The sequence below is a fragment of the Haliotis asinina genome, chromosome 10 (genome assembly GCF_037392515.1).
Source record: "Haliotis asinina isolate JCU_RB_2024 chromosome 10, JCU_Hal_asi_v2, whole genome shotgun sequence".
In the NCBI taxonomy this organism is placed as follows: Eukaryota; Metazoa; Mollusca; class Gastropoda; order Lepetellida; family Haliotidae; genus Haliotis; species Haliotis asinina.
The window spans coordinates 28230969-28244650 of NC_090289.1; positions in this window are offsets into that span (position 1 = coordinate 28230969).

Here is a 13682-nt window from a genome sequence, read left to right on the forward strand (position 1 = left end):
GACTCAACCAACGAACAGCAAGACATTTCAAATTTCATCAAGTCTACTTAGCGAAACCCTATAGACCAAGCTGTAGTCTTCTGGAATATATTATATTCAAATAAAGCGGGGGATATTCAATAATGATATTCTCTGATGAAATCAAATGGACTATAGCAGTGATTGTTTAAAGCTGACCTGGACACTATTGACATTTGGGCTCAACGTTTGCGTCCAACTATTTAATTATATGAGTTGATGCATTTGTCATCACGAAGAGTGAGTGATCTTTGCGTTACCGCGCTTGTAGCAATATTCCATCCATGTAAAGTTGAACCGCTAAAATGGGCGTCACACATTTACTCATTTTGGAAATCGAACCTGCGTCTTCGGCTTGGTGAGCGAACACCGTAACCATTCTGCCACCATTCGTCATCACAACCAACAAATACTATCCCTTCAGATGGAAAGGTAATGGGCATGTTCATGTTCTGGGGCGTTGATGATGCCACGGTGTAAAGGATTAAAAACAACCGACAACGGATGATACTATGCTCCACTGATGAGGCATGTTCATAGTGGGAAGGCATGTATTGCTCTCCCACCATGACAACGATTCAGTTGAGTGATTGCCATAGACAAAATCAAATTCGACTACAAAGGGGGGGGGGGGGGGGGGGGGGGGGGGGGAGGTGGGGGGTGCGCAATTCTAACTTGTTTCAACCTGTTCAGCGGAAATGGATTGCAAACGTAATATATATGTGAACGCTGTTGCCGCTTTGAGCATACTTTGGTGTGTAGTTTAGTGCAATATATAGATTCCATATATTTATCATTATGTTTTACAGATTAGGATAGAAATGCAGCTGATAGCTTTCGGGTGATCCTGGCATAGTCAGGTTCATCATCAGCTCAGCCCTCGCCCCCTTTACACGCAGCCCAGACAGTGAATGGGACTTCTCCCAGGAAACACTGCCTAGTCGAACCCACCAAGAACTTTCCGGAGAACATGGAGACTCCTCAACACTGCAGCTCTCTGCATTACCCAGATTGTCAGAAGGGCTGTGCGTCTGGTTCAGAACTCGGGCACTCTCCAGATGGAGGTACCAAACTAAGGACAATGGGGAGCCTGACGACAGTGTACTTGGGATGCAAGCGAGACATTTCAAAGGCGAGGTCCGCATATTTATCATGCTTTTCCTGAATCTTGCCAATCACATTGTTGTCAAAAGGGACAGAAAATTCTATGGCATAAATAAATTCAATGGCTATATCAAAAAGGACAAGATCAGGTTTGTTGGCTGAAATTCGCATCAGTCTGTACTGGTCTATTCCAGATCAGTTTGAAACTATCATTTTCCAGGATGCCCTGGACATGGTCAGGATCGTACCATGGATGGACCTCAGCGTCAAAGCCACAGGCATGGCGGAGACGATAGTAAAAGCAGCGAGCCAGGCGATCATGTCTTTTAAGATATGCTGTTTGTACAAAGGAAGGGCATCCACTGACAAGGTGTTGGACAGTCTGTAAATTCATTACACAATCGACATTTCATGTTAACATTTTGATTAAGAATCCCAGCCTGGCGAGTGCTGGTGTGAAGTCACTGGTCCTGACCACCAAAAAGGAGACCCAGGTTTCACATATGAGACCAGCCGACTTCATCCAAGCGGACAATGTCGGTTGGTTTGCTGTTCTGTCCCACATACTGCACATACACAGGATGCAATGGCAACAATTGCAACAATCACCTGCTACACAAAGGACCGACTCTGAGCAGAATAGTGCCAACTGGAAATTTCAGATTCTGTCCATCAACCTTTGCGCGCTTAAAGGTCACATGCAGTAGTCCAGGAGGAGGCAGCTGAAAAATCTGATGTTGTAGCCTCCCCAGTACTGAGTTGGTTTGACACTATTTTTAGTTACTATGATGTCTTGGGCTCATGAAATGGCCTGTAATACTCTCAGATTGTGGTATCATTTTTTGCACCGGCCATTTTAGGTGGTGGGGGTCTGTGAGCATTTTCATGACATTTGGTTTGCTGCCCGACAACATCTCAAAGTTAATCATGGATACTTTTACCACTATCAATCTGATTACTTTCATTTTGACTTTTGTGTATTGCTAAAAGGATGTTTAATTTGACATATTTTTGCTTTTGAAAATAATCAAATGGCCGCCATTTTGGCCGCCATCTGGAATTTACGTAATAATCATAAAGATTAACACCGAATGTGTCCATTTACATCCAATGTTGATACTTTTGATGTTTTTTGACACTTGTGTCTTCTAGAGTGGTTGCTTGGGTGTATGGTCATGTGGTAGTAATATAATGTTTTACAGCTTATTCTTTGAGACGGGATTTTAGAGATTCTCCGACTTTTCATGGAAATGTGTGGTTGTGATTTATTTATTGAAAGTTTTCATTATTCTTGTAACTAGAATCAGCTGTTTTTGTTTCCTGTTTACTTCTAGAGTGACAGCATGCTATATGGATATATTTCATATTATCCAGAATTCAAGATGGCCGTCATGGTAGTTTTACTATTTATACATAGCAGAGGACTACGTTTGTACTGATATGTAAAGAAACAATTCATTTGGTGTCACATGTTTAACACAGTATAGAACAAAAAACTAAATTTCAGTGGTATTTTCAATAAAAGCTCCCCCTTTCAAAAATATTTGATGAAATAACATTATCCAAAGTATTAGAAAACTATGCTTCATGGTCGATAACTGCGTCTAAGCTCTTGTTGTAGCTATTCAAAGTGGTCTGTCAGATAACTCTTAATCACTTTTGATACATTCAGAAGCTTACAATTAACTCTCATCTTCACTTTCTTTCATATCATACGTTACATCATGTCAGAATTGGAGTCATCTACAAGTCAAAGCTGTTCGGGCAACAATCACCTGCCATACAAAAAGACATGTCTCTGTTCACAATAAATCAGTCTATCTGGATTGACATAGATCTCTGCTGGCAGTTCAACCAATCCACGGGGAGCAAAATCTCTCGACATCAGAAGACCAGAAAAGGGATAAGATGGCCAGCACAAATGCTCCCACCATGGTCAACTGGTGAAGGAATATGACTGGCTGCAAATACTGTTTCCAAACATGCACTTGGTAGTTTACTTGCTCAATGTGATCTTCTAGACTGATGGACGTTGGTGGGAGCTTTTCATTTAACATCTGGTCTCATATACAGACATCACTGGCTTGTTTGGTACATAGACTAAACTAGAAGTCTGTCCGATATGATCTGGTAATGTTGATAGGGTTCTTTGTATTGTAAGTTCTGGTTTGTAGATATTATAATACCTCCCTCAACGTATGCAACGCTACCTATTCTACTGGAGGGTTTACTGTAGTAAACACGCAGAGTTCATTGTCACAAAATGTACGAACAGTAAAACATGCACATCCCGTTCCAGAAGAATCTTCTGTCCATGAAATGTTTTCTTGGCAGTCGTCCTGCCTCTATGGGACATCAGGGTCCACTTCCGCCGCCAGGATGATGGCATCCACGCTCCTAACAACAAAGGTATACATATTTAACATCATTGGTACTGTGTGTATTAATGCAAAATACATGCCTCCACTAGAAAACAGCTCAAACATTAGACTCAAGTTGTGATTTTGCAGTAGACGTCATTGTAAACAATGTATTATGCTTTTTAATATATTGTATGTTGTCTTCAAAAGATAGTTTGGAGAACTTGCCTGTCTGGTAGTGTGACTTTGTGGCCAGAAGAGTCCTTGATCCATTTCTGTCCATGGAATATCTCCTTGGCAGTCGTCCTGCCTCCGAGGGACTTCAGGGTCCATTTCCGCCCCCAGGACGATGGTTTCCTCGCTCCTAACAGTAAAGTGAATATATTTTACATCATTGGTACTTACTGTGTGTATAAATGCAAGTTATGTGCCTACACATGAAAAACAGTAGACGTCATGGTAAGCAAGGATGCATTGCATTTTATGTTTTCTTCAAAAGATTGTTTGAGAGAAACAGTTGCTTGCCTAAGCGACGGTTCTACTAAGACAGGAAAAGAACACTTTACATAATTTATGCTTCCCACACAGATTATGACTGCGTGAGTGTACTTTTTACACCGCTTTTAGCGATATACCAGCTATATCACGGTCCGAAACAACAAATATATGCTTCACACGTCATTCAGATATGGGAAATGGAATTAGGGTGGTTTGGAGCGTCATGAACGAACACCTTAACTATTTGGGTTATTCGACGATCCCCATAGATTTAAATGCAAAACAAATATGTCGGGACGTGAAAAACAAACTTTAATATTAAACTGAAATCTTGAAAATACATTACCAGCAGCTGGCCGCGCAGTCGACCAGTACAATGACTCTCAAAGTGACCATCCGGGTCTTGCTTTGTCTCGAACTACCTACTGAAGTACGGAATGGTGGGTTAACACTAAGTTATGCCATCTATAGATAACATCGTACAGGGCATGCACGAAGGGTTCCCTATCTACACTACCACCTAATTCTACAAGGGGCCTACTGGGGATGCTGAAAAGACTGGGGCCACAGAGTGTGCCAACCCTAAACTAGCTGGGTTGCTGTAACAACCATCCTGACTGTACAATCAGGCCCTAGCACCGAACCTACTCCATGTACAGTCGGCAGGGGGCTACGCGGAGTGCGGATGTACTATGGAGCCACCATGAGACAAAAGCTCATCGCATCGGTCCCTCGGAAAGCCAGTGCACTAAAGTCCAGGTGGAAGGGTATAGAGGGACACAACACCAAATCCAAAATGTACCAGGGTTCCTGCGTCTGAAAGAAATGAGCCATGCATAAGCATCAGGAATCACATTTCTCTCGGATGTAGGTTGGTTTAACAACAGCGAATAAGTGTGGTTTTATGCCACTTTGTCAATATTCCAACGACGGGTCTCAGAAGTGGGCGTGAGACATAGTATTTAAGTGGGGACTCGAATACTGGCACTGAACATGGCGTTCCAACACTTGAACAACTAGGCTACACTACCACTCTGTTTACATGCAGAAACCAGTATCAACCTTTCCCATCTATACCTAAATAGCTGTGACTATGCTTGTCGTAAGAGGCGACTAACGGGATCGGGCAGTCAAGCTCACTGACTTGATTGACTCATGTCATCAGTATTCAACTGCGCAGATTGATGCTCATGTTGCTGGTCACTGGATTGTCTGGCAGACTCGATTATTTACAGACCGTCACCGTATAGCTGGAATATTGCTGAGTTCGGCGTAAAACTAAACTCACTCATCACTCCTAAATTGTTGTATTCAATGACAGAATGAGTGTGCACTGTATATGAAACAAACATTCAGGAAGATGCATGTTTTCTTCCAAATAGAGTTAGAAACACCTGCCTGTCTGGTTCTCTGTCGACCTTCCGAAGAATCTTTGGGCCACTTCTGTCCATTGAATGTCTTCTTGGCAGTCGTCCTGCCTCTGGGGGACTTCGGCTCCAATTCTGCCCCCAGTCCCTGAAGACATTATCTTTCTCTACTGCTCAGTCCTCACTGCAATGCTTTAGCCCTAAATGAAGCAAGTCTTGATTTTCCTCGGGTTCAGGTCTAGTCTGTCTTTGGCGAGTTTTCAGTTTAATTGGGTATATTTTATGCAATCAAAAATTTATATATTCACAGACAAAACGTTAATGCTAGGCGATGTTGCGATTTCGTGTTTTTGTGGCCTTATTTGACAAGTGGAGTTTGCGAGATTGCGAGATTTGACAGCATGTACAAATGTCGCATTCTCGTGTTATCGACTTTAGACAGAAACGTGGTCTGTACCAAAAACACGAGAACGCGAGATTTTGGCCAAATATCGCGTTCTCGCGATCTCGCATTCTCGCACTTTTGGCATTTTAGGCTTGCTTCCAAAGGTCGAGATCGCGAGAATGCGAGATCGCGAGAATGTCCCTTACAGTATTCCATATTCCTGGTAGCATTCTTTGTTGAAACAAAACGAAACAAAAATTTCTTTCGTTAATTACAGATTTATTTATGCAAGACAATATAATTAAGACATAATCAATGGCTAGTACAATTCAGGTATGACGCATTGTAAATTTAAAATTACAAGTTAAACCCAAAGTGACATAGGTGACATAGATCATTCAATACAAATGAATTAAAACAAACTGTCGTCCGCGGGTGGGAATGTTGTAAATTGTGATGTGCTTATCACTGCTCATCACATTCGTGACTCACTCGTGGTATTCTGCGATTACACTGTTTGCCGTGAAAACGTACCGATGAACATTTAATTCTCAGTATTTTATTGAACTTAGGATGAAAGTTGTTTAACAAACGATCATAACTTCAAATCACTTTCTTTGTTTGTATTACAAGGGTGTATGCACACTAAATTAAACGCCGAGAAGAAGTTGGGCTGGTCTAAGTTAATGCTCATAACGTACCGCGTGTGCTCGTGTTTCACTGTTCTAACTGCTGTGCTTACCCCCTGGCAATACAAACCAGTAATAACGATTTGAATCTATGATCGTTTGTTAAACAACGTTTATCCTAAGTTGAATAAAATTCTAAAACTTAAATTTTTAATTGTCAAGATACAATTACGTGGATTCGAAATATTAATTTCACTATGTCTGGTTTACTTTTTGTTTAAAGTGAGAAATCATGTCAATATGAGACACCACCATCACATTCACCAATACATGGCGCACCACCACCGGCATTACATGGGTACACCACAACATCCACCAATGCATGGGGCACCACTACCACATGCACCACTACATATAGACACCACAGCCACCGATACAACATGGGACGCAACACAGCCACCACTAATTACGACACAACTACATCTACCACTACACCGCTGGAACACCCAAACCACATCTATCACTGTATGCATGCCATCATCAAGATAAGGTGCAATGGTGGACTCTGAAGTGTTTTAGCCCATCATGTTGAGTGGTGGATTCTAAAGATGTGTTGTGATCCGACATGCATCCTAGAAAGTGAGTGAGTGAGTGAGTTTAGTTTTACGCCGCACTCAGCAATATTCCAGCTATATGGCGGCGGTCTGTAAATAATCGAGTCTGGACCAGACAATCCAGTGATCAACAACATGAGCATCGATCTGCACAATTGGGAACCGATGACATGTGTCAACGAAGTCAATGAGTCTGAACACCCGATCCCGTTAGTCGCCTCTTACGACAAGCATAGTCGCCTTTTATGGCAAGCATGGGTTGCTGAAGGCCTATTCTACCCCGGACCTTCACGGGTTGCATCCTAGAAAGACAAAGTAGGATCGTACCTTTTGAATGAATTAAATCTCTCGATGTGGATGAATTTGAAACCACAATATTAACACCAGGTGATTTACAAAGTACATATGATATACTCCCAGTTTTGTGATATTCTAACAAAAAAACCCAACAATAAAACTTTAAACACATGACACGTTTTATTGACAAAAGTACATCCTTTTTATTCTTTATACCACGTTTCAGAGCTAATTCTTGCTCCTAGTCAGCTATTTTTTCCAGACGATAAGATGTTATATTTACTAGTTAGTGTTTAGAATACCTCTTGGCTATATTTTCAGCTACATGTACATTTGATAAAATCAGGTGTCAGGTGGCTGCATCTTCCAGTCATCGTACATTGTAGTTTAAACATTTGTGGATTTAGATCTGATTTTACATAATCGTAGATTGTACATCTGTTTATTCAGATTAGAATCTAAATGATCGTAGATTGTACATTTATGGATTAAATCTGGTTTTGAATAATCGAACATTGCCTATGCGTGTATTAAGATCTGGTTGCAGACAACAGAACATATAAATTAATACATGTTTTACATAATTGAATCAAATTTCGATTTATTCCCTTAAAATTTATTCTATTCTTGTGAAATTCCGATGTTTTAATGACCTTTCTTGTGTCTTGTTTCAGGGAAGGGCATCTTCGGTAGACTCGAACAACTGCACAAAATGAGGACATAATAATGTAGGACTTCACTAAACGTGAGAATCCTTAACAATGGCTTTAAAACTAACATTTTGGGGGATCCAACCTTCACTAATTGTCAAAACGCTTCACTCACTCACTCTCTCAGCTATTCTGGACGTTGGGATTTGATGGTCGTGTTGTACGCGTATACAACATTTTCTGACGTTCTCTGATTGATATTACACTGAAGTGATTTGACCTGTTTCCAAGTGTGTAAATAAGACGCTGCCAGGTGTAATGCTGATTTGATTTGTAATGATGATAAAGAGTTATCTGACAGACCCCTTTGAATGGGTTACAACAAGACCGAATGTATCGAGCACTACGGGGGGATGTCACTTAGCAGATAAACATCATGTGTTGGCCATTTTCCGGGTGTTATTGAGTATTTGAAGCACGGGAATGCATTTGGAACCGACGGCGTCAGCCGGAGGTTTCAAATGAAATATTCCCGTGCTTTTAGTTACAAGAATAATGAAAGCTTTCAATGAATAAATCACCACCAAACATTTCCATGAAAAGTCGGAGAATCTCTAAAATCCCCTGTCTGAAAGAATAAGCTGAAAGTCATTATGTTACCACCACATGACCATACAAAATTATTTGTTTTGTGCCCAAGCCACCACTCTAGAAGAGACAAGTGTCAAAAAACATCAAAAGTATCAACATTGGATGTAAATGGACACATTCGGTGTTAATTTTTATGTAAATTTAACCGCAGAGAAGGCAACACACTACAATTCCAGATGGCGGCCAAAATGGCGGCCATTTTGATTATTTTCAAAAGCGAAAATATCTGAAACAAATTCTACATCCTTTAGCAATACACAAAAGTCAAAATGAAAGTGATCAGATTGATAGTAGTAAAACTATCCATGAGTAACTTTGAGATGTTGTCCGGCAGCAAATCAAACTACCTCAAACTCCGGGCAGGCATGCTAAAGTTCCGCGAACCTGTTCACTGCGCATGCCGAAAAGGTGTCAAAATCTGCAAAGTTGTATTTTACGTTGCTTTCCGACCTTTAAAACGGTTGTGGAATTCCTTGATTTCATCATGAGACTTGACGTGCATCACCAGAGGATCATCAGATAATAAATATGTGCAAAAGTACAAAACAAAATTCTATCATGAAGAGCCTCTACACTAATCAGACACCAACCTCCAGAATTGACTGACATATATAACAGATTAAGAGAGGAACGGGGGTGGTGTGCTCTGTTATGAAACATGATCCTTCTGGTCAGGGGGTCAAGATTCTGGCTGTCTTCGTTTGTCCAAGTAGTTACTCCAAAGGAGTAGGAGGGGACTGGCACGGCATAAGTATTGGTGGCTTTGACCTTGTTTTGAGCATTTAGCTCTAAAGTCCAGAGCTTCTTTAAGCAAAATCACTACGCGGCACGAGGTTATCTTGAATCTGGACTGTGGTTTCGAGATTTTGCAATACCCACTTTATTCTACCTGACAACCCTTCCAAACATGACGACCGTTCATGAAGGAATGTTTTCCACTTGTACGATGGTAGCAGCTGTGGGTGACTCTTGAGTAGAAAAAAAGATTTTTCGAAATGATGAAAAAAACAACGTTGGCAGTGTTGGTAATAACGTGGACGTTTACTGTTACACACATCGATCCTGTCCACGTGAACTTCGGTAGCTATCAGTCCTCCTCGAATGTTTTTTAACACCTTCACATTACACAGCAATGGGCAGTAACATAGGTAAATCATATCTGGCATATGTCAGATGACATCTTTCATTAGGAAATATGTTTTTTGCCGAATCAGTGTATCATTTTTACACGCCTAATGTTGTCATTACCAGATTAACAAGAACATATACATTTTGTCGTGTCATCAGTCACAACTATGATGTGTGCATGAAAAACGAGACTAATCCTTGAAAATCAATATGTCTTCAGTTTGATCAAACTGTTCCACAGACATATTTGTATACAGTGGCATTTCTCCCTATTACACTGCTATTAGCTGTGTGTTATTGCCTTCATCTGGAAACGGTATTGTAACAGAGGACACAGATACATTTTACCTTATTATTTTCGTGACCGTTTTGACATATTCGCCACCTTTAAAGACAATTGTGGAGAGCTGATGTGTTCACTAATGGTGCCACAATATGGGTAGGAGATCTGAAAGTGGGTGAAGTATTTCGTTGACAGTATGGGGTAAAAAACGTTGTAAGTGAAATCCTAAATGGTAATAATGTTAATAATGTAATAACAATGATAATTGTAGTCAGGCTCCCCATTGTTCTCGGTGCCCTTGGTTTGGTACCTCCTGAACTCGTGGCTCAGATCAGGAGAGTGCGCGGGTTTCACTACCGGGAACAATCTGGGTAATGCAGAAGGCTTCAGCCTTCATATTCTCCGGAAAGTTGTTAGTGGGTTCGACTAGGCAGTGTTTCCTGGGAGAAGTCCCATTCGCTCTCTGGGCTGCGTACAGAGGGGACGAGGGCCCTGAGCTGATGATGAGCTTCACCAGCCAGACTGTGCCAGGAACCCTCTCTGCTGCATTTCAATCTTAATCTGCAACATATACTACCGACAAGAAATAAGGGAACTAATGAAATAATAGCGAATTTGAAACTGCTTTAAATATCCACTAAATCAATTTTAGGCGTCAAGTTCAATATCTGGTGTGTCCACCATGTTGGGCAACACATTCACGGCACCTTGATGGCATGCTGTTAATCAATTTCCGGATGGTTGCCCGTGGTATTGCCCGCCATTCCTCTTGGAGAGCTGCACCAAGCTGGGCCAGGTTGGCGGGTCCTGGGTCATTGGCGTACACCCTTCGACCAAGAACGTCCCAGAGATGTTCAATTGGGGACAGGTCTGGGGACTTAGAGGGCCAGTCCAATGTCTGGATACCTTCTTGTCGGAGATAAGCGGAGACAATTCGGGCCCGATGTGGTCTGGCATTATCATCTTGGAATACAAAATTTCGGCCGATAACTCTAGCCAATGGAGCCACAACAGGACGCAATATTTGGTCAACGTATGGCTGACCAGTCATGGCTCCGTTAATGATGACCAAATCTGATCGTCTGTCATGTGTAATCCCACCCCACACCATGACACTAATACCTCCATATCGATCATGGTCAAGAATTGCTGCTCTGGCATATCGCTCCCCGCTCCGACGCCAACAACGTTTTCTGCCATTTGTGAATCGTAGGCAAAACCTTGACTCATCAGAGAACGTGGTGTAACGCCAGTGGCGCACAGCCCGTCCCTGATGCTGCCTAGCCCATGCCAATCTTTGGCGCTTATGGTGAGCTGAAAGTGTGACACCCTTGAAAGGCCGTCTTGCTTTCAGACGAGCTTGATAGAGTCGGTTTTTAACGGTTGAGGTTGAAATGCGTCTTCCAGTGAGTGTGCGGAATTCTCTATTGATGGCAGGAGCCGATTTAAACCTATCGCGTAGAGCAATTAACGTAATGAGACGATCCTGTCGTGGTGTCGTTGATTTTGGTCTACCACGCCCCGGTCTCGTTGCAACCCCACCCGTTTGACGGATACTTATCCCACAGGCGTGAAATTACACTTTTTGATTTACCCATCTGCCGGGCAACTTCACATAATGATGTCCCCCCCTCTATCATCCCCACAATTCTCCATTTTATTGCTTCACCGAGATACTGCCTCGGAGGCATTTCTGTCAGTAAGTGTCAATCTCTATTCCATTAGTGATTGCGACTTCTCCAGTACATTTACAGGAGTTAACTTCTGTATGCACGTGTAGCACGTGCTGGGCATGCATTATGCGAAATTCCATTGTCATTGGATGTTGCGTTTGGGAGATACGCCACGATAACAGACCCTGTCACAGTCAAAGTCATCTACATTCATTTTCTTGGTTCCCTTAATTTCTGTCGGTAGTATATTATAGCACATGATGAATGATATGTGCACTTATAAACTCATAAGCAAAAGAAATTGAACACTTGTTTAATTTGTACTCTTGGCAAACTTGTCCATTTTAGTAAAATCCTTTAGGCCGACACTTACTCAACACTCTCCAAACGCAGCACGTTAGCTTTGTAGAAGCACGTGAATTTGCAAAAATTGTAAAACGTGCATTTCGGACATTTTGCAAAATGCTTGTCGAGAAATGCGCAGTGAATCGGGGGCCATACATCTCAGCTGACAGAAAACCACCGAAGCCATGCCACGGTTAACAGCTCAAGAGAGAGAGAGGACCATTATGAGACAGATGGGCGCCAGAAACAGCCATATTGCCAGGACCCTGAACTGCACACATGGTACCATCATCAGGCTGTCCCAACGTTGCAGGCACACTAGCAGCACCTAAGACTGGTCACGATCAGGCAGACCACGTGTGACGGCCCCAACAGGAAGACCACCATCTGCGTACTCTTCATCAGCGCAACTGGGTCATCACGGAAACGGAAACGGCAATAAGCCTAGGACATGTCATTTGTCGACGTATCGAGCTACGGCGTCTAATCGCAGCAGGTATCAGAGCTCGACGTCACCTGCGTGGAAACCATGAACATCGTGATAAACAAGGAACATCGTCATCGTAGGTTACAATGGGCAAGGACTTATGTCGTTGCCTGGTATAAAATTGGGAGCGAGTTGGTTTCACAGAGGAAAGCCGATTCACCATGCTCCATAATAATTGTATGTTTTCCTTTGGTTTGTCGATCATTAATAATGTTCACTTTCTTTTGCCCACTAGTTCACTACCCAAACTTTACGCTCAGAATGCCTGCTCATGGCGCTACAGACTCACTGCAAAAACTCATAGGAGGTGTTTTTCATGATTGCTCACAAGAGATATCCTCATTCCTAGAGGTTTTGAGGTCGCTCCTAAAAATGTCGAGGTATTCTGCCTCCTTGATTTGAACAGGTAACGGGTTCCATGCAGTGGCAGCAAAGCAGCGTTCAAAATAACCGCCGGTCCGGAGGCCCATCGCCGGTTGTTGTTGTAACTGGCTGGCAGTTTCAAACATGTACAGGCCCTTCAGTGAATTATCTGTAAATTATTTTTCAACCGGAATGTTTCCCCATTTCTTCTTTATTAACGCCCGGGAATCATCCACAATTCATCATGTTTCACTTCCTGGTATTTCAGCGCATTGGGGATGTCAACACTTGTCTAACAAATAACTGTGTGACTCATCTGTGCGCCATAGGCCTCGCTTGCTTTGTTGAAACAGTGTGAAATTGTGTACAGTGTAGTCTATTTTGATTTTATTGGTTTGACTTTAATAATATATAGGACTGCAGATTTCATTTAGGGCCTGTACATTTCAAAGCCTGCAGTCAGCAGCAGGCACTGATGGCCAACTGGTAAATTAAAATATTGCAAACACTGCAGCCTGCAACAGACAAAGGATCTGTATCCAAACTGTCTCAGGTTGTGCTTTGTTTCTTCGAATAGACGGTTGGCTAATCGACGTGATCAGAGTGGTATATATTTGTCAAAGAGATCATTGGAACATGGAGGAGCTGGCTGACGACAGCATTTGTAGACAAGTGTCAAAATTTTCAACTGAACTTGTGCAATGTGTGAAGGCGTCTTAGTCCTAGTGACTGTACGTGCGGCGATATTTTAAAGGTCTGTTGTATTTAGTGTAATTACTCGTTTATGTTTGTTATACATACACACAAAGGTGACCCAACTTTCTCTGCAG